This window comes from Protopterus annectens, chromosome 12.part0 (assembly GCF_019279795.1).
Source record: "Protopterus annectens isolate FY-2018-M chromosome 12.part0, PAN1.0, whole genome shotgun sequence".
NCBI classification, from domain to species: domain Eukaryota; kingdom Metazoa; phylum Chordata; order Ceratodontiformes; family Protopteridae; genus Protopterus; species Protopterus annectens.
The window spans coordinates 1,096,440,421-1,096,463,496 of record NC_056746.1 but is presented as its reverse complement, the minus strand read 5'-3'; the positions used below and the strand labels follow the sequence as shown (position 1 = coordinate 1,096,463,496).

Sequence of the window (23,076 nt, the reverse complement as noted above, 5' to 3'; positions counted from 1 at the left end):
GAAACACTAGAGGTCATTCTACATTGGATAGCCAACAACTACCCTCAAGAAACCATTGTCCTGGGCGATGTTAATATTGACTGGAACCAATGCACAGCACAGTCCAACCCCATCCCTGTTAACCTACATGGATTCTCTCAGATAATATCATCTACCACACGTACAGGTAACAATAACCAAAAGAGAGTATACTAGACTGGATACTCACCAACAGTCATCCCCAGAACTATATGTCTGGAACTCTCCTAATGATCTTAGTGATCACCTGCTCACATACATCATGAAAGACAAAATTAATTGTACAAGCTTACCTATTTATAGGTCTATCATATCCAAGAAAAACTTTGACCCAACTAAATTTCAACTTGAACTCAAATCATGTAACTGGACAAAACTAAAGTTCCTTCCCTTGATGAGGCAGTGTCATCATTTAACAATTCATTCCTTACTATACTTGACTCGCATGCCCCTAAACGCTCAATAAGAATTAAAACTCAACTAGCACCCTGGCTAACAACAGACACCAAAACCAAAATAACAACTAGAGACAAAGCGTGGGATAAATGGCACTACCAAACTACCCCTAGATCGTATCAAATTCCAACAACTTAGAAATGAGACTAAAAAGCCATCATACTAGATAAGAAAAATTACTTCTACAATCTGCAACATAAACATCAGAATAACCCTCAAAAGTACTGGGCAGGCATAAATAAACTTCTCCAACCAGGCAAATCCACTACTCCGACCCCAGGAACATTATCTGACAAGAGCCAAGAAGATATAGCCAATTCATTCAATACTTTCTTCACAGAAACCATCCAGTCATTAGCTAACCAACTTTCTCCTCCCCACACTTCTATAAACACTATACCCGACTCACCACTCTCTTTTAACTTCCAGCCAGTGTCCACATCCTTTATCAGATCCCTTTGAAAAACTGAAGCCAACCACCCTTTCAGTCGATCTTCTTCCGCTGAATACCTGCAAATTGCTGCAGATGTCGAGCCTACCCTATCTCAATCCTAATTAACAGAACCATAACTGAGGCCTCAATCCCTCAATTTGGAAAATATCCTATGTTATTCCACTCCACAAAGGACGTTCATCCACAGAACTATCCAACTATAGACCTATAGCCATACTATCACCACTTGCCAAAATTATGGAAAAGTGCATGCACAACCAACTAATGCTCTATCTAACCCAAAATAAACTACTCACAGACTCTCAACATGGATTCAGACCCCATCATAGTACAACCACTGCCCTCCTCTTTTACTGAAAACATTAATCTTAACCGAATAATAAAAATATCCTCCGCTCTCTTTCTGGACCTATCGAAGCCTTCGATATGGTAAACCATCAGTTACTTCTATATACTTTAAAACCCTGTATCTAGATACTCCAGCCCTTGACTGGTTTCAAGCTTACCTCACTGGGAGACAACAAGCAGTAATGTGGCAAAACAAGCTCTCCTGCCTACTACCAAATACTATAGGAGTTCCTCAAGGTTCCATATTAGGACCTCTCCTCTTTTCAGTCTTCATAAACGACATCCAAACAGTCATCCCTGAAGCCACCTGAATTCAATATGCAGATGACTCGACTATAATATGTTCCAATGCCTCTCTTGCAAATCTACTAACTACCACCCAACATAGCTTCACCAAAGTCGAAAACTGGCTTGCCAACCATCTCCTGATCTTAAATCCAAACAAAACCAAGTTACTTCTCTTCTACCCAACCAATAGATCTCCGACTGAAAACTTCACTATAAAATCCAATAATGGGACCATCATCTCCCCAGACACCTATACAAAGCTATTAGGAGTAAACATTGACAATAAACTCAGATTTGATATACATATCAACCAAGTCATTAAGTCAGTCAACAAGAAACTTGGGGCCCTATATAGAATTAAAGCCTTCCTTACCCCGAATGCCAGGGCAGCCACAGCCCGTTCACACCTTCTCTCTACCCTACTATATGCCTCTCCTGTCCTCACTCACCTTAACAAATCTGATCTGGCCAAGCTCTTATCCTGCTATAATCACATTGCCAGGTTTGTTACAGGCCTACCCTACAGAACACACCACTGTACTAACCTGAAAAAGCTTGGGTGGATAGAATTCCCACACCTTCTTCACCAGTCCCAACTCATAGATGCCTTCAAAATCCTTAAACAACCTGAGAATACCCCAGCACTAAAAAACTTAATGACTCCCTACTCCAATCTAAGCTGCCTTCGCTCAGCAAACAGACTCCTTGTCCAAACAACTAAATCTCTCAACCTAGGTGGTGACGCCATTTGCCAACACCACTGGTAAAATATGGAACTCTCTCCCAAATAACATCACGCTTGCAACTTCTCTAAGTCAATTCAAAAATAGTCTAAAACTCCACTTCAAGTCACACTGGTTATGTCCTTGCTCAAACCCAGACTAGCTCTGTGCCATTAACTAAAACATAAACAACTAGCTAAGATGATAAGTACTTTGTATACTGTGATAAAGAAATATGTATCCTGTCCAACTCTATGTCATTATACTGCCTACCGTCCTTGCTAATATGTTATTAATGTTACATTTGTAGTAATCTCAGAAATAGTAATGGCAGTCTTGTACTTGTATGTAAATAGCCTATGTTTTTGTTAAGTTCTTTCAGCTCATTTACTGTACCTAATTATCAATGTAACTCTGTTGGAGCTTTTCTCCCCGGGCCTCCGCTGAAAAAGGACATGTATCCAGTCGGACCATCCCGGTTAACAAATGTAAAATAAAATAAATAAATAAATAAATAATAAACTTCCAGTTTTAAACTATAGAGGTCCTTTAAGTCACTATACAATCATGCATACAGATCACTAGTCTTACTTTGCTGAGTACTGTACGTGGATCACAGTCACAATTACTCCATAAGTTGTCATGTGTCAGCTTGCCTGTTTCAGGAGTTAAGCAGGTATGGATGACTCTGTATGCATATTAATCTGACATGAGCAGTGGTCCTAGAAACAGGCAGGACCCAGACCACAAAACAAAATACATCGTATACAAAACAATACCATGCCCCCCCAAAAAACAGGGAAATGTACACAATAAAAAATAACCACTATATATTGGATACCTTACAACTGATCAATTTTACCTGATTCACTAATTTTAGTTTTCCCCATCTGCATTTTGTGATTTTTAAATTTTGACTGTTAGATAGTACAATATTTAGCTGCTCTCTTCATCCATGCAGAGTGCTTTCTCTAGCTTTCTTCTCAGTTGTGTGACTATTGTGTGTGACTTTGGGGGGGGGGGGGGGCAGAGAGGACATAACCTCCACAAAAGCATTTTCTGTTTTGCAATGGTTAACTAAAATAAAAAAAGTATGTATCTCTTGCATATAAAGTACTATGCACCATTTTTAATCAAGTGCGAACTATCTGGTTTGTAGAACTTACTCTCCTAGATTCCCCCAAGCTCATCATACAACAAAATGCCACCCAAGCATGCTACTCTGCCTGGAAAGAGGTACACTTCTGCAGACACATTGTTACAAGGAAGTACACTTGTGCAGACACATTGTTACAAGTTTGAATCTACTATTAAAAGAGAGATGGATGTGGGAAAGAGTTATGTCTAAGATGCGTGTGTGAAGGGAAGCTTGTCATAACACTTAGTTCATAAAAAAGGTTGCTGCTAAAATGTATAAACATCTAACAAAACTGCACTGAGCAGAACTACACAAAAGGCATTAATTCCCTTAATTATAAACAGTACTGCACCAGCTCGACAAACTTAGCACCTGCAAAGATAAAACATAGTAAATCTCAAAAATTATTTTTTTTCATAAATGTTACTGTTAAACTAAAAAGAAATGCTGCAGTTTTTAAAAATGACAACAAATAAGTATAACAAAAAAGTGATACTGTATCTTGCTTGCACATTCCAGAGTAATATCCATCAATAACAGTGTTTTGTTCATAGGGCGGCCATGGTGGTGCAGCGGTTAGCATTGCCGCCTCACAGCAAGAGGTTCTCCAGTTCGATTCTTGGCTGGGGTGCCTTCTGTGCGGAGTCTGCATGTCCTGCCTGTGGTCGTGTGGGTTTCCTCCCAAAGACATGCAGTATGTGGATTGGACACTCCAAATCGGCCCTAGGTGTGAGTGTGTGCCTGTGTGGGCCTTCTGTGGAAGGTTGGGCGCCAGGCTGGCAACTCGACACCGTAAGACTCCACTGCCAATCATGAGTGGACAGATGATCCGCTGTGGCAACCCCTAACCGGGAAAAGCCGAAAGAAGAAGAAGACAGTGCTTTGTTCATCTGTCCTAAAAACTGATGCAATACACTTGAATGAAAACATAAGCTGCTTATACACTTTATGTAATATTATGCATCAAGCATGTGCTACAAAGCACTCTAATTCTGTTTGTCTGAGCTAACATCTTCCTGACTCATTCAATGACTCGAAAGTGAATAAATACATCCTTCAATAAATGGAGATGTGCAGAGATTTTATTCTGCTAAAATGTAAGGCTTCAGCCATAAGTAAATCCTAACCATGGCTTTACAAACTTGATGTTTAAAGCACTTACTTTGCATTTTGACATTAATTAACTTTACAGCCAGAATCCTGCATTAGGAAGTCATTAGCAGCTTTCAGTAAGCCCATACTAAACTTTAGACACATTCTGCAATTCTGAAAATGTTACTCTTTTTAGCAACTAACTGAACAAACTACATATACACTCGGTAAAATCCATGCATTAATATTGATTTCCGTAGTTCTGTCTGGCAGAGGGTAAAGTACATCTCTGTTACCTCCCAAAAGATATATTGATGAGTCATGGTAACAGCATGCTGAGGTTCAAATCTCACTTAAACAGAACATTGCAATACCCTAATGCTTACCATTGTTGAATTTATTTAATTATTCTTTGTTAATTCCAAAAGTGAACAGGTCCAAGGATGCTTTTCAGCCATGACCGGGGCTATCACAGTAAAAGCAAACTTACAAGATGAAGTACAGTATAACACAACAAAATGACATTTCACACCAAAAAGTCACAACATTATGTAAATTGAAAATGCAAACAAGCACCAAAATAGCATGAATCTGCACAGAACATGACAAAATGGCATTCAGCACAAAAAAAGCAAAGTAGTTAGAATAACAATATGTAGATTAAAAATGCCATCACCTGGGTCGACTAGCACTAAGAGCAAAAATGATGAAATGAGCAACATCACCAATTACTCTATAAATGCAGCCACATGTTTTAGTAGTATTATGGGCAATGTGCTCCAGCAATAACTGCATACAACAACAACAGTGTTCCAGCAGCTCTCTTGGTTATGGGATCAAATCCCACAGCTCTTACCACAAAGTAAATCCTTATTCAGTAACCATCAGCATTATTCTAATTCTTTTCAAATAAAACCTCATTGAAACATGCAACATATAACAAGTTACATCCAGCAGCAGTGGCTCTAAACTAGGAACACTAAACAGTTGCATTCTGCGCACACCTGTTAAAGAATTTACACTACCTGGTCACTATAGAACAACAATGAATATAGTTCAAGGTTTCTGCACTATGTAATGCTGTGAATAAAACTTCTAACTTACTAACATGGTCAAGTAGCAGAAGTGTGATTAGATTTGGAAATGAGACACTACACTTAATGGGTTCTGCTAAGTGATGATTGCAAATAGTAAAAAGTTTTTTTTTATGGTCTTGCAAAATTATAAATAAGGTTTGCTACAATTTGTATTGCAGTCTGAATACTTCTGAAGCACAAATAACATACTGCATAATCAAAGATTGCTTCAGCAAATGACAGACATCACTCTACATTGTACACTTTCCTGATTAGTTCTTACTACTTGCAGAAGACCAGCTCTCCTTGCTCAATCCAGAAACATTTTTTTCTCATCCATATGTTTTTTTTTGTTTTGTTTTTTTTTTGTCACTTTTCAAAATTTCTGCAGAAGCTGAGAAGTTGAAACTTAAACTCGAGCCAGACAACGCATGGGTAAAACAAACATGCTTCTGAGCTTTCATCATATTAACTTGTCAAAAGGGTCTTGGTCTCTTGTGACAGTGAAGACAGGAGACTGTCAATAACATGGAACACAGCAAGGTCAATGGCACTACAAAGACCAGAACATTTGCAGAAAAGCATGAAAGGCAGGTAACAGCAGTACTTGCCCTATTTAATCTACCTGCCGAAAGTACATGCAGATTTTGGTCTTGCACCTTTCTACTTAAACTCGGATCAGAAATGCACTCATTTCTAATTAACACCTTACACGTTTCAGAACTGGCACTGTAGGGGAGTGGGGCTCAGAATTTTAAGCTGCACTGACTTTCAGAAGGTAACTCAGAGTTCACTTAGCAATAATGCTGAATGTATTCATACAATATGCTCAAACTTCTCAGAATTTTGCAACATGGAGAACATATAGGTAAAACAGCCAAGTACTCTGCAATGATCACACCGAGGGACAGATAGTCTTGGATTAACTGAACCCGAGTCAGCATTATTCTAATTCTTTCCAAATAAAACTTCATATAAACATGCAACATATAACAAGTTACATCCAACAGCAGTGTCTCTAAACTAGAACTGCTAAACAGTTGCATTCTATGCACACCTGTTAAAGAATTTACACAACCTGGTCACTATAGAACAACAATGAATGTATTTCATGGTTTCTGCACTATGTAATGCTGTCAATAAAACTTCTAACTTACTAACATGGTCAAGTAGCAGTAAACAGAGATGGTAACCAACTACATTTAATTAGATTTTTACAATATCAAGCAGACTTCTTATACAAATGCATCTTCTGCATTAACATTTTGATGACAATATATATATACATATATATATATATATATATATATATATATATATACACACACACACACACACACACACACACACACACACACACACACATTACAAACACACACACACGTATTCAGCTTTTGTTAAACAAATATACAAGATGCAGTAGTATTTCAAAATTCCTCTTCATTCTCTGCAAATACTACACCTCAAGCTATAGTAAAGTGCCACATATCAGGGTAGACAGTGAAATCTACTGTGTGCAGTTTGTTTGCGTCTTTCGGCTTTTCCCGGTTAGGGGTCACCACAGCGGAACTCCGATCCGCTAATGATTGGCAGTTGATTTTTACATACCAGCTTGCCAGGCCTGACACACAACCTTCAACGAAGGTACGCCCATTCACGCATGTCTCCACACAGAAGACGCTCTAGCTGAGAATCGAACCGGACAGCGTCTTACTGTGAGGTGACAACGCTACCGCAGCACCACCACCGCGGGTATCAGTACATTTCATAAATCACCTCTGGGTAGGCTGAATTTAAAATGTGCATGTAGTAACTCATACGCAATACACAATTGCTGTTTCAGTAAAACATGTTTTCAGCAGAACCTAGCCAATTACAGAGAACAGTGTCTGAAAAAGTAAAATAAACTGATAATTCTCAGCAGTACTTTGTATTTTATGTTATAAATTGCCATATTCTTCACTACAAAAATCCTGGACAAGGAAAAAAGGCTTTGTATTAGTTTAGTACCTCGCAGGCCATTCTGCACAGATGTGGGCGTGGTGTTTGTGATTGGCAAGTGAAAGGGGTGAGGCATTGTATAGAAAACATGCATGATTGACAGCAACGCATATGCAGCATAAATATTCGTCTATTCATAGTTTACCATTTTCCTCAATGAAGTGTAATATTGGAGTTGGTATACTTAATTTGTGCAAAAACAGAGGACAAACATTTTTTTTTTCTCCTTCGTTTTTGCAGGGGGCAAGCCCCCTGCACCCCACGCAAATTAAAAATACCAACTCCGAGATCTCACTACATTGAGGAAAAGGGTAAACTACAAATAGACAATGAATATTCACGCTGTCATCACTATAAATATTACTTATGTTTACTAAGACACCACTGGATTGTTGGACGGTGGGCGGGGTTAAGGCAGGACTTGTTACTGTGTATCCTGTGAGGTACTATAGTAATAAAAGCCAGAAAAAAGTTCATAATCCATGTTTCTTGGGGAAACTATAAGCTATCACTTCTCAAATGAGCAATGAAATATACTCCTGCAGCTAGAACACAATAACAGCCAGGAATGTGTACAACAGCCCCATTCCTATTACTTTTGTTGTATTCTTCTACAGACCACTTGATTTTATTACTATTTCTTATTAGCATTAAACTTGTGCTGTGGGATTATTTTGCTCTCAAATAAACATGCAAACTGTCTTACAGAGAACATTCACAACCCCATACTGGCACTTGTACAGTGGATATAAAAAGTGTACACACCCCTGTTAAAATGCCAGGTTTTGTGATATAAAAAATGAGACCACAATAAATCATTTCAAACCTTTTCCAACCTTTAATGTGACCTATAACCTGTACAATTCTATTGAAAAACAAATCTGTTAGGGGAAAAAATATAAAAAAATAAAAAACGTACATAAGCTGGTTGCATGAAAGTATGCACACCCTTAAAATAATACTTTGTTGAAGCACCTTTTGATTTAATTACAGCATTCAGTCTTCTTGGGTAGGAGACTATTAGCATGGCACAGCTTGACTTGGCAATATTTGCCCACTCTTCCTTGCATAAGCACTCCAAATCTGTCAGACTGTGAGGCCATCTCTTGTGCACAACCCTCTTCGGGTCACCCCACAGATTTTCCATTGGATTTAGGTCTGGGCTGTGACTGGGCCATTCCAGAACTTTAATTTTCTTCTGATGAAGCCATTCTTTTGTTGATTTGGATGTATGGCTGGGGTCATTGTCGTGTTGAAAGGCGAAATTCTTCTTCATCTTCAGATTTTTAGCAGATGCCTGAAGGTTTGGGGCCAAAAGTGACTGGTATTTGGAATTGCTCATAATTCCCTCCACCTTGACTAAAGCCCCAGTTCCAGCTGAAGAAAAGCAACTCCAAAGCATGATACTGCCACCACCATGCTTCATTGTGGGGATGGTGTTCTTTTAGTGATGTTAAGTGTGGTTTTTGCGCCACATGTACCTTTTGGAATTGTGGCCAAAAAGTCTCATCAGACCATAATACATTTCCCACGTGCTTTTTGGTGACTTGATGTATTGTTTTGCAAATTTTAGATGGGCCTGGATGTTTTTCTGTGTAAGAAAATGCTTCTGTCTTGCAACCCTACCCCATAGTCCAGACATATGGAGAATACATTAGATTTCACATGTAGTACACAACCAGTACTTGCCAAAAATTCCTGCAGCTCCTTCAATGTTGTTGTAGGTCTCTTGGCAGCCTCCTTGACCAGTTTTTGTCTTGTCTTTTCATCAATTTTGGAGGGATGTCCAGTTCTTTGCAATGTCACTGTTGTCCTATATTTTCTCCACTTTTTGATGACGGTCTTCACTGTGTTCCAATGTATATCCAATGCTGTGGAAATTTTTCTGTACCCTTCTCCTGACTGATACCTTTCAACAATGAGATCCCTTTGATGCTTTATAAGTTTGCTGCAAACCATGGCTTTTGCTGTAGTAGGCAACTGAGTAAATCTCAGGAAAATCCTACTAGGACAGCTGAACTTTATTTGGGGTTAATCAGAGTCTCTTTAATTGATGGCAGGTGTGTACCCAAGAACACTGAATGCTATAATTAAGTCAAAAGGTACTTCAACAAATTATTAGTTTAAGGGTGTGCACACACAAAAAAGTATTAGTTTAAGGGTGTACACACTTATACAACCAGCGTATTGCACGTTTTTTTATTTTTTTATATTTTTCCCCTAACAGATTTGTTTCTTTTTCAATTGAATTGTACAGGTTATAGGTCACATTAAAGGTGGGAAAGGCTTTGAAATGATTTATTGTGGTGTCATTTTTTTATATCACAAAAACCTGGAATTTTAACAGGGGTGTGTACACTTTTTATATCCACTGTAGTTTAGAAAAGATACATCAATTCTGAGTTTTGTACAGCAGACAACGCAATAAATGCATTTACAGTGTTCTGTGACTATACATCTCAGCATTCCTTTCCTAAACCCCATCAGCAAGGCATTACTCAAAATAATTCACTGCAAACTGATCCTTTCCAGAGACCTGCCTAAAAAAAGTAATCGGCATAAAAGAAAAGAAGGGACTTCAAACAAGACTGAAATGGCAAATAACAGAAAAAAAAGGCAAATTCAAAGGTAAAATGGAAGTAATCAACATAGAGTGCGTCTCACACGCCCACTCAGCTTATACCCTTAGACCAGAAAGACAGAGCTATGGAGTACAGGGCTTTTCCCAACAGTGACTTCTGGGATTATACATTTCAGAAAATAAGTGCACCTGTTTAGTTTTGTCTTTGTCAAATTTGACTCTTCATTCCCTAGCAGATGTCACACACGCATAATCTTAAACCTAATCAATACATTCTAAGCGTGTTAATAAGTTTTATACAAGTCAAACGTATTTATACATTCTTTCTACATTTTAGTTATCACTGAGCTATGCTAACAATACAAAATGTCTTTTAGAGCAATCAGTATAACCAGTTCGTAAACAAAAATTATGAGGATCTGTATCAACAAAAAAGGATAGACAAGCTGAGTTAAGAGTGGAACAATTCCTACATGGTATAAGGCACAAACTGTAGTTTTGGAAAATAAATATTTTGCAGTTCTGCAGTGATTTTTGCAATTGCACAGAACAAGGCAGAATAATTTGCCCAAATGTAGTAGCAGACAATTCTCTAAAGGCCCACAGCCAAACTTCCACTTTGTACATACAAATGGGGCAAGAGGAAATGATTAGCACAAAACAAACTACTGAAAACATTATCTCATCAATCTGTTTGAGGGTGCTATAAAGAACAAGTTTCACAGAATTCTCAGGTACCATAATCCAAAAAAAAAAAAACACTAAAGGAAATATTGGTTAACAGATCCTTGTCGCCTTGTGCTTTACTATAAGCAAATCTAGTCAAGTATATGGGGATCCAACAGCAACCTATTTAAACTTAGATGACACTTTTACTACACATGTAGTAACTAAATGTGTAGCTTCACAGATGGGAGGGGGAACAGCAGTGCATCCTGATGAGGACTGCAGTGGCATCACCCATACAAGAAGCCCACCAGTAAATGAGACACTCTTGGCCATATAATGGGCAACAACATGAAGAGTCAGCCATGTCTGAATAAACAAAAACTTTGTTACATAGTGATTCGTTAAATTGGAAAAAGCCATGATCTGTATCATCCATGACCAGCAAACAAGGCAGCCAAAAGAGCAGTAAGAGTAAGATAGCGCCTTATGAGATCACGTTGCAAGCGGAGCCTTCCATAGCAACTGATTGAAGGAAGCAATAGAAATGGCCATTAACTCAGCCTGCCCAGTCAAAAGAAAATCACAAGCTATTTTAAATACTCTAAGAACAAGTGTAATTCTGGTAGGCAGAAGAATCAGTGTAGAGTCGTACCTCATTTATGCAGTGAGACTTACTTGGATTTGTAATAATGAGATTCTTCCAAGGATTCATCCTTAACAGTCACATGATCAGACCTAATAGAGATTTAGTTATCTGTGGCAGAAAACCACCAACTGAAGTACGTGTGACAAAGTTACTGCTGTTTAAAATGTCTTTGGCAGAAAGATTCAGCTAACCCAAACACTGCTGAAACAGTGAATGGTATACTAAACAAACAGAAAAATACAATCAATGACAAACAGAATTACCTAGACCATAAGCCTCCTTGCTCTGTTTTACAGTCATCATGAAGATTTACTAGTACTGACACAGACTTAGTGTTACTTCTCCTGCAGGACTCTTTTCCCCGTGGAATTCTCCTCCTATATACACTGTATTCTTCTTAGACCACCATACCGGCAGTCAATGGGCCAGGTAGTTATTAACTCACCTCATGATACCTACATTTTCATACTGTGCGCCACTTTCTACCTTTTCATAAGTTAGAATGCATGGCTGCTCTGCAAGTCTCCACAAGCTAAGGTCTACACAGGCACATTGTATCCTCAATACTCCTCAATCCTCGGTGTGCTTGAGTAGCACTGTGAACTCATAAATGGTGCCAGAAAATTGTCACACTCAGTGAAACATGACTGCGTCTGTAGCACTGTGCTGCAAAGCATAAAGAGCAAGATACACAAATGGAAAGTTCCGGCATAACAGCCTGACAGCTGGTAATGAGGAAATTCTTTGATACATTGTGGGACCAAAAGGAGTGAACTTTCACCAAATGCTCAAGTAAAACCAAAACTGTTGGGTTTTCCTGCTCATGACTGCAATTCTCACCCAGGACAGTCATTCAGATACACATGTATTAAAGCTCTTCCTTTTCACCTTCCAACCATTGTACTGTAATGTATTTGTTCTTATTAGACCATGACACAATTAGAACTTGACACTTAAATTTGAATCATTTCACTTGGCCTATCCCCAAATCCTAAGCATTACTTGTTAGCGGATTTTTAACTAGGAAGTGCTACCATCAACCTCTCCCACACTACAGCAACTAAAATTGGCACCCTTGGTGTATCCAAACCAGGCCTCAAGTGTACACAAACGAACAGCTATTACCACTTTATGGAAGTATGCCTCAATCTTTTTGGACGACTGTACTTATACCAGCCTCATACACATGCCTCTAGTGATGCCTTGTAGATAACAACCATCAGTTTTGAGAATTATTGCTTCTGACTTAAAAAGAGTGGTAATACTCCAGTAATACTCACTCATCTGACAGTCACGTGAGCCTAATGCAGATAGCATTTATACTTCTCTGCTGGATTCAAACTCCAAAACCAACTTGAAAATTAATTTACTAGATCTTATTTTCCTTTAAAATTATAAAAGTGCACTATGCCCACTTTTGGGAAGAGCATGGCATGAAATGTTGGCTTTCTCAGACTTAAAACAGTTCAGCACAAAATCATAACAGCGACATCACATGCAACACTACTGCATATGACATCTCAATCACATATTCTCCTAGGGTGGAGTCATTGTGCAGTTTTCAAATTTAGACCAAGTGTCTGATATAAGTGTTGCCTTTTACTGCTGAAAGATAAAGTAACCCAACCCACAGATTACATGTTTTCTTGCTACAGTCACCAGGGAAAGCACCATCAATTAGGAGTACTATATAGGCAACAAGATTTAAACATGGTTCTGCATTTACTTGAAAAGGGTAAGCCAGCTATGGCAATAAAAAGGGACCACAATTGTTCTAAGAAAAATTGTTATATACCCACAAATGAAGCAGCATGTAATGTTTTTTTTTTTGTTCCCTTAAGGCAACAAACAAGTCACATGTGTAAGAATAGCATTAATTTATTTCACTGAGACAAAGAATATACCAAGACACTAGCACATTCATAGCTCCAAAGTAAAAAGACTTCAAAGGACACCGGACAGATATTCGGTTGCTGATGTCAACTTGCTTGCTTGCACTGATACACTGTTATTACCAAACATCTTGTGCATCTCATTTTCAGTAGGCAGAGGGTGGGGCACAGACCTCAGGTTTATAAAAGTACATGGACAAAGCAAGCTTGTACTAACAAATGGAGTAAAGGGAACAGGACTGAGGATCACCAGCACTGTATTCTTTGGTTCTAGTAAAGAGATCTCAAGTGCAGTGCTACTGGAAGGACAGTGTTGCCAGCATAAGGCTTAGCGTAAACTTCAATTTTAGTAGTTTTAGCAGTTCCCCACTAAAACATTTATAACAGATAGCAAGAGTTTGTGATCCTAGAGCTATACCCAATATACCCCAACTACCCCCATACACTCTCTACTACACTTCACTAGCAAACATGGCAGGTTCTGCAAAAATAATAATTTCTCACATTACACTGACAGAAATACAGATGGCATACTCGACTCATTTTCAGAAAATGCTACAACTGGCATAATTCATGTTCAAAAAATACTACAACGGGCATAAACTACTAATAATTGAAATTAAGACAGTTTTGGGAAGCCTCCTCCATAATGCAGTAATGACTTCTATTATCTGAAACCATTTTCCTGAAAGGCTAGGGCACATCACAAAAAATACAGCAGACAAATCAACAAGCAGTCTGATTCTTAAAGCATCGAAAGAAAATAAAACTGTTCTGGGTAACACCCAGCCTTCAGTGAAGGCTGCAGAGAGCATGACTGGCCTACCCTAGATGATGGGAAGCACAGGCTCCCAATAGCATGGGAAACCGACATGGTAAGTCATTAACAAGGCTGCATGTCACAACTGCATCCTCATTTATCGAGAGGGCACAGCATCTGTCAATCCAAAGCATCACACCTTCTCTTAATATGAAGTACAGTTTATCCCTTGCACATACTCCAATAAATAATCACGCCGCATTTACGTCAAAAGTGGACCCAATAATAAAATGACTTCAACTGTTCTAAAAAAAAAAGCATAATGATGTTCGAGCTTATCATTATACATCAATGTTATTAATTGCTACTAATATATTGGCTTACACACGTTTCAACCCAAAGTGTTTCTGCAATAACAGATTTTGAAACATTATTGGAATTTTCCTTAATGACCAAGTTCCTGAAACACATTTCGTAGTACCTCGAAAACTACGAGAAGGGAAGATGCAACACATCGTCTATGCCAACGTAACTAAAATATATTTACAATATAATAACAACAAAAGCAATCATGAGCTAAACTGCTACAAAAAAATCACAAAGCAAAACTGATTGCTAGAAACCGCTGTAATGCAAGGAGCGTTCTTTATAAGCATGTGCACAATGATAAACGTACAAAAAGTGTAAAACAGCAATGGCGTATGATGGAGACAGGAGGAAAATACCCCTCTTTTTCTTCCATCGTATTCATCAACAGTTAACTGAACTGAGTCCACAGTTCCAAAGATCAAATGACGGCACGTTTGTTCTGCCTACTATGCAATATGAACACAAGGTGTACACACCTCCCTTGTTAGACTGAGCACACACAATACTAGTAATGTGTGACCGGGACTGGTTTGAGCACACCCACAGCAAAAATGGAAAAATCCTTACTCAAACTCCAACAAAAGTGAAAACATACACATGTACACTGTGCATTACCCTCTGAATATGCAAAACCATAGTCAAATCGACGAAACGTCTCTAGACTTGCATCGCTGTAAACGACAATCTATATTCAAGCAAGAAAACCTAGGGAACATGCGATTCATTATTTCACCACTCCCATCGCAAGCACAACACGTCGCAGACAGCTTTTACAACAAATCCTTTTTATCTTTCAGATAATTATAGCTTACCATTACTTTTAATCCACAAACGATCAACAGTGAATATTACAAAGACTCATAAAGCAGCCTGCAGATTCCTGATTTCACTTAGGCACTGCACAGCGTTAAGGTGCAGGAGTCATAACGCAAAAGACACACAATTAATACACATAAAGCGGCATCGGGAATGCATTCAAGTAGTACTACCTCTGCAGTCTGAAGGTGAGGCTAAGACTGAGCTCACGATATCACAAGCTCGGCTTCTGCAGCGCACACTGCCTCCTGCTCATGGGGATATTCAGCTGGGGTAGATCAAATCGTCACAGTCGCCTGTGATCGGTACTAGTACACCTACACCAGACACGGAGCAAGCTGCCTGCATGGAGCTACAGATCATCCTAGCCGTCACAAGCCAGGATGGTTAAGATTCCTATTCGCGAGCTCCCCTACTGCACAAAAAGCGAAGCGCAGCCTCGCTACCGGTCCCATCACGAAAAACCAATGAGCGCTCGCCTCCCGACACGCGGAACATTCCCGTCTATAAATAGTGCGTCTTCCCTCGAGTCGTTGTCAAAGCAGCAAGACTAATGATGACCTAGCAATAACCGTAAATGCGGCACTTCTGCTTCTTCTCGTTAAATTCGTTTAGCTTTGGCCGCATGATTTTAGCATATTTTGCGTTTTTTTGTTCCTGAATTAATATTTTAGAATCTGGCAATTCAAAGTAGGGGTGAGCTGTTCCTGTAGTCTAGCCAACCAATTTCTGTCTGTGGTTGGTTTCTGCCATTAGCCAGATCCCATAGGTCTCGTACTCTTTCCTTTTGTCCAGCGTCAATGAGAAAGCCAACATTAAAGCGACAAAAGCTGCAAATAAGCATTTGAATGTTTACACGATACTTAATTATGACGATAATTTGCACTAATATGCAATTTCTAAGAATAAGAAGACCATAACTGTAAAAGCTGCATTATTTACTTTCACTCTCAATGCAATGTAAGAATTTTTGGAGGAAATGAGGAACATTATGAGGAATACTCATGCCAGCGGGCAGCGGCCCCCGATTTTCCGAGAGCCGTCCATATTTTTGGCTCAATATTTTACACTAGACATCCTAAAACTGGTTTGGTCATCCATCATGACTCAACCTCTTAGCGCAAAAAATCTAGACAAAGCCTGGCTGAATTGGAGGACAAAGACCCAAAAATAAGGACATATTTTAGATATTCCTCTTATATACTAAGAAAGTTGCTAGAAAAACAGGATTTGTTTGAGCATGCATTTTGTTCTGAAGGACATGAAGTCTGAAACATAAATGTATATCATTATTTAATTACTTCAGTCCTCTGATCACCCCAGCGATTTGCCAGGAAATCACAAATTGTATGAGGAGCAGATCAAAAATCTGTATGCGCAAACACAACCCGTTTTCCCCATTTTTGCATATGGGGTCGAGGTGTCACTTCAGCAGTGAGACAAGGCTCTCAACTATCCATATTTTCGCAGAATGTCCAGGTTTTTGACTCATTTTTGGTCCATTTCGTATACAAGCTGTAGTTTTCTGGCAAATCACTGAGGACTGAAGTCAGAAAATAACTGCAGACATTTGATTTTCAGACGGAATATCCTTTGAAAAATTCATGCTAATGTAAAACCTATTTTATCAAGTTTCTATGTTTTTAAGTGCCCCTATTTTGGGGTCTTTATCCCACATTATTTGTGGCTTTGTCCAGATTTCCTGCTGTAAGAGGTTGAGATGTATGTGATAAGTCACTACCTCTTAGCTTAAGAAATCTGTTCAAAGCCATAACTAATGGGGGGGGGGGGTGCAAAGGCCCCAAAATAGGGACAATATTCAAATATTGCTCTTACAAACTTAAGAGAGTTGATAGAATAATAGGTTTTCCCTTAGCATGAATTTTTTGAAGGGTATGAAGTCTGAAACTCAAATGACTGTCATTATTTTCTGTCTTCAAGTCTTTAATGGATTGCCAATAATTTTGTAGAAAACCACAATTTTATGAAAAATTGACCAAAAAAATATGAGGGAAAAATCTGTACATTGAGAGGTATGCTGACAATCATCTAGATTCTAGAGCCTGGTTTTACACTGCCAGGTGGCTAGCTGTGCTGCTGTAGTTTTTCCATACCATACACTCACACTCACATGTGTGGCCAATTTAGATTGTCTATTTGAAAAAGAAAAATAAATAGATAAAAATAATAACATGTTTACAGTAGAAAAATAATGATAATTATAAATGTTACAAGCTTCATTTACTGTAGAAAAATGCTTGCTAATTCAAGTCTTCTTATTCTGATAGCTTTTTAAATCAGTAGTGCGAGTATTCAGACCATGTTCCTATAACTCCCAAGTCTCCTTGATTTCGCAAAAGGTTACTGATTTTACCTCAGCACATTTGTGCCCTGTCGCTCATAAAAAAATATTTGATAATTTTTAGTAAATTACCGGGAATTACAGTCAGTCAATAATGTCATATATACTGTATGGCAAGCATTCACGAAGCCTCCGTGTAAGAGTTATAACTCTTACACGGAGGCTGCAGTTAAACGGAGTGATGTCAGCATGCTCTGCATATTCATGAGAGCATGCTGAATCACACCTAAGGCTAACACGGTCCGTGTAAGACAGTAGGGGCGTGTCCGTAGGCCGAGCCCTGCAAGCGGACACGCCCCCAGAAGAGTAAAAGTGCCCAAAGTAAACACCCATGACAGAGTCCATGGAAATGTGAATAAACACAACACATGCCCCCACAGACTATGAACAGAAAATATATAAATAAGCACGTTATATATTTTTGTTAAATCATAAAAATGTTTGCCCATGAGTGCGCTCGTTTGCGCGGGCGTGCCCGTAGCGCAGCCACAGTTAGCAGTCAGTGGGAAAGCATATAAGAACTAAATATGCAAAGTAAGCTAAAAAGCAATAGCGTAGCGGTAGAGATGTCGGCTGAAGAGCAGGCATCCATGGTTTGAGCCCCCACAACATCAATTTTATTTTTAGTAAAATAAGCACGAAACAAGTCCCTGACAAATATGTACACATATTAAATCACATTTTATGTGAAATGTAATGAAATAGTCCATTTATTTTGAAGAAATGTGAAGTAACAAAACAATAAAAAATGCCAGATGTGCCTATAGCTGAGCTACAGTTTAACAAGGTGAGTGCATCTGCCCGTAGGTGGGCAGTGGTTTAACAGGTGCAAAATGAGTGCCCGTACCTGAGCAGTGGTTTAACAGGTGCAAAATGAGTGCCCGTAGTTGAGCAGTGGTTTAACACACTGAAACTGTGTGCCCCTAGCTGAGCTGAGCGTAATATGCATGATGACAGCCAAATGGGGCGTAAACCAGCATACCGCGCTAACAAGCTAACCGACGGGCAACGTTGAGCAAGCTGTAACAAAACTGCCTTTACACAGACACACCCCCTAGCCTGTCTAGACAGTCATAAAATATAAAAAGCAGTGGGCAGGTTCAAACCCAGGATACCATGCACCATAGTCAAGGTACTGAACCACTAAGCCATGACAGCTGTACCCAGAAATGCAGTAATAGCACATATATAGGAATGAATAGAAAGTGGAGCATGACAAAGCAGGTTTTGTGATGTGGATACAATTCCAAAATGGCCAATCACAGATAAGTACAGGAAAAACGGTATATATAAGCCCCATAGGCAGGAATACACAGCATAAACGATTGTAGAACTGACTTGCAGCCAGAATGTCAGGTGTAGGTGAGGGTAGTTGCTTTCGAGCACAGAGGTGGGGCGTTGAGGAGTCCAGATACATGGTCTGGCTCCTAGTCCACAATCATGAGGCCCAACTCATGCAGGGCCAGGTCCTGTGGGGAGCATATAGTGCTGAGGCGTGGGACCGGTTGGCTCATGATCTCACCAGTGCCACAGGGATTCCAAGGACTGGTGAGCAGGTCTGTCAAAACCATGCGGACCTGAAGAGACGCAAGCAGGACCAAATGAACCTTTGGATACAGGAGGCCCGGCAAATGCCCAACGCCCCACTACTGAGCAAGTTACATTTAATTATGTAAGAAATTAAATCAGCTGATATTATGGAGATGTGTATTCCAATATTACTTCATTTATATTACAGCTGCAGGTGTCCGTTCTGCGAACTGCAGAGCCTATGGCGATATGCTGGTGCGGTTGCGCCACCAGGCAGGTCAGTAATCCACTCCCAGTAACTGTAAAGAAATATCAAAGTATGACAGTTAGCAAAAGAGTGCAGTGTAGTCACTAAGTAATAAAATGTGCAAGTAACAGTGTAAAAGTGTTTGCAAGTATTGCTTGATTAGAAAAGTGTGTTGCAGTCTTGTAATCCAAATAGAAAAATGAAAATGTCTGAAATAAAGTCTGAAATAAAGATGTCCCACTTGTAATATAATAGTACACAACCTGCAGCAGGCTGAAAAGTACAGCTGCAGAAGATGAGCAAATCACGTGTGAAATATATCCCTGTTGAAATACTGAAACATGACAGAAGTAAACAAGTGAGAGAGTGTGAGAAAGAGTTATGAATCCACCAATAAAGTAGTAATAACCTTTGAATAAAGTATACTGCAGTCAGTACAGAATTAAATGAATGTGACAAGTAGAACCAAACTGCGAAATGTGTCCAAAGTGTTGCTGCAGCCGGAATGTGTATCCCAAAATCTGGATATGTTGCTCTCAGTCTGCAATATGCAGATAGTATGATTGTCTGAAATATAACGTCCAGACCCCTCAGGATTAGAATCTCTGAGCACCAAAGTAATATCAAACAAAAAAAGATATATAATGCTTTGTACAAACACACTACAGTACATCCCACAAGTAAATTTAATTTTATCATTATTGACATGATTTTTGGCAATAGGGCCAATAAATCACAATGGCACTCTATACCTAATGCAAAGGAAAGGAAATGGATTATCAGACTGGGTGGCTTGTTCCCACCGGGACTTAATGAACATTTATGACAGTTAACCAATGGGATTGTTGCTATCAGTATATATACAGCTACTGTTTTTTGAACTGACTTTTTGTACACTGAAGAAGGCTGTGCTTTGCCAGCCGAAACCGGTTTGTAACATGCTGTGATTTCTACTCAATACAATTTTCATGTCACCGTTTGCTGGCTCTGAATTTTTTTGTTCCTGTCTGAAATATCAAACATCCACAGTTGTCTATAGCTATATAAAGCAAATGTAGCAGGATGATGTAGCTAAACAAAGCCAGATATGAACGTGTATGAATAACAATAAAATGTATATTGATGTAGCAGTAACAGTCCTATCACCAAATGGAAGTAGTTATCATATAGGAAACTGTAGTTAGAACAGTAGTGTGTATATATCTGTAGCTATTAGAAATGTACTGCATATGTATTGGTATTCGAAGGTGTTAATAATATTTTCTTCACCCCACCCTATAACCACATATAATCCATTCCACGTGAAATTGGTATGTGCAATCACAATTAACACCCCTGGACATTTGTCCTGTTGGGTCATAAATATTTGCATGTCCGTTGATGCATCTGCCCTGTTCATACATCCAAACCTGATGGCCTGTTGCCATCAATCAACCCTGCATGTTGTTGGACTGTATATTGCTGTTCAAATTATGCATGTGTTATGCTCGCTGTTCAATGGTGTGAATATCTGGGTGTTTGGTTAATGGGAATACTAATGCATGCTGTTACAACTAATTGCGAATGGTATTGTATGTTACTAACCCAAACTGTCATGACATAATGCAAAACATAGGACGACAGGGAAGGCAAGTTCCAGCGGACCCACCTCTCCCACCTCAGCTGGCAAGTGCACCTGGCACTAGTGCCCAGTCTGGACCCTCCTCCAGTGGCCCTGTGCCACCTGCGGGTTGAAGCGCTGCAGGGGATGAGGCCTGTCCCCCTCTGCAAGCGTGGCCGGAGGAGAACCACCACTCACCCTCTGTAGTGTCCGGACTGTGGTGCATAGGGAGATCCGGGACTCTGTTCTTGGGCCCCTACGCCAGCTTGAGGCACAGGTGGCACAACTTACAGACATGCCTGTTGCCCGGCCTACACAGCCCCCAGCGCAGCCCCATCCTGGGCAGTGAAGGAACAGTGGCAACTGCCCATGGGTGGGGATATCAGTTCCACTGTTGCCATCTCTGGGCTCATGGGTTCTGGATATCCAAACATCCGTTCCCGTCAATTGTGTAACCCCCCCACACGTGTCATACACCTCCCCTGTATGCATCTTGTTTGTCTTGTCTGTTGACCTACCCAACCTACCTCCCCAGCTATACCGACTTCCTTCACCTGACATACCACTCTCACCTGAAAAAAAAAGGGCACTCTGTACCCACAAAAAAATTACGCCCCATACATAGCTGCCCATTCTGCACGTATGTCTGCCAGACATGGAAACTATCAATTACAATTGGCTGTACAACAAGTATTATTGTTGTCCTTACACCTCTCTCAGGGGTGGAAGGTATCAAATGTCACACCAAATTACAAACATATGTACAGCTGTTGCTGATGAATAAATGGGCAGCTATGGGCCCTACCTACATCCCTCCTGCAAAACCCAAGCTTGTTTCCCTACTGTCTTACCCTCTTTGTGACCCCTTTTTCACCACTTTCCTGTCTCCCCATTTTCATTTCTTTCAAAGAAAATAGCGCAGGTGTGCGCAAGAGTAAGCACGTTTAAGCGGTTGTAAGCAGGTGTGTGCGGAGCTGAATGCCAGTGCGCATGCGTGAGCTCCGCGCAAACCAGCGCTAACCCGGTTACAACTGCTTAAAAGTGCCTTAGTCACTCTGATTGACAGATCCAATAGTCAGTTCAAAAGCAAAATAAAATCCCACTGTCAGTCCCGAACCCAGGACCTTGGAAACAGTAGTCTGCATGACTTACCAATAAGCCATGACTGTTATACAAGAACATTGTGCTAAAATAAATATATCATGTAATAGTAGGAATGAATGTAAAGGGAATATAGGATGTGTAGTACACAAAGCATGTCATGTATATTTACTGTCAAATCTAGTGGATATCTATGATAGTAGTGTGTGAACAGAAACAGCCATGCTAGTTGGTAGCTAGTAGGTAATAATGTCACTGTAGCACCATACAAGCCACACACATACTCACAGCAGGATAATCACTGCCCATACCCCACAACCTCTTACAGGAACACATCTGGACCAAGTAATAAAATATGTGGAGCAAAGGGCCAAAACCAGGGACACATTACAAATAATGTTACAACAAACTCAGACAGGTCAGAGAATAACAGGTTCTGCATTTTGTGGGATGTTTGGAAGGGTATGAAGTCTGAAACTTAAATGTTTGTCACTATATTCTGACTTGAGCCCAGAGTGATTTGCCAGAAAAAGCTGTGCATGACATATTGACCAAAATATGAGGTAGAAATGTGGACAACCTGCAAATATTTGTACACATGAGGGGTCTGACACCGCCATATTTGAATAGTTAAGAGCCTAGACATACCAACAGTGAATGAGTTACAGGGATGCCCCACAGACTCCATGTAAAATGTACAAACAGCAGGCAGAAAGGTGTTACAACACATGCAATGGTAACTATGGAGTCCTGAAAGTATGCACCACTTGCATGGCAGAAAAAGTGTAGTAATACATATGCTCATGCTATCCCACAGTCACAACTGCAGCATACCAGACAATTTAATGGGTGTACCCCACTGATATGTACCATTCCATGAGGCAGATAACAGATGCACCTGAGAGTCTCT

General features: G+C 39.7%; 1 protein-coding gene across 1 annotated transcript in view; it reads right to left on the bottom strand.

The window, feature by feature from the left end:
* EPB41L1 (erythrocyte membrane protein band 4.1 like 1) overlaps positions 1–15,755 on the bottom strand; it is a gene marked incomplete in the record, with an annotated part of 2,183,009 nt that extends 2,167,254 nt beyond the window's left edge. Inside the window, 1 exon segment of the mRNA XM_044090111.1 lies at positions 15,500–15,755.
* Between the last annotated feature and the right edge of the window lie 7,321 nt (positions 15,756–23,076).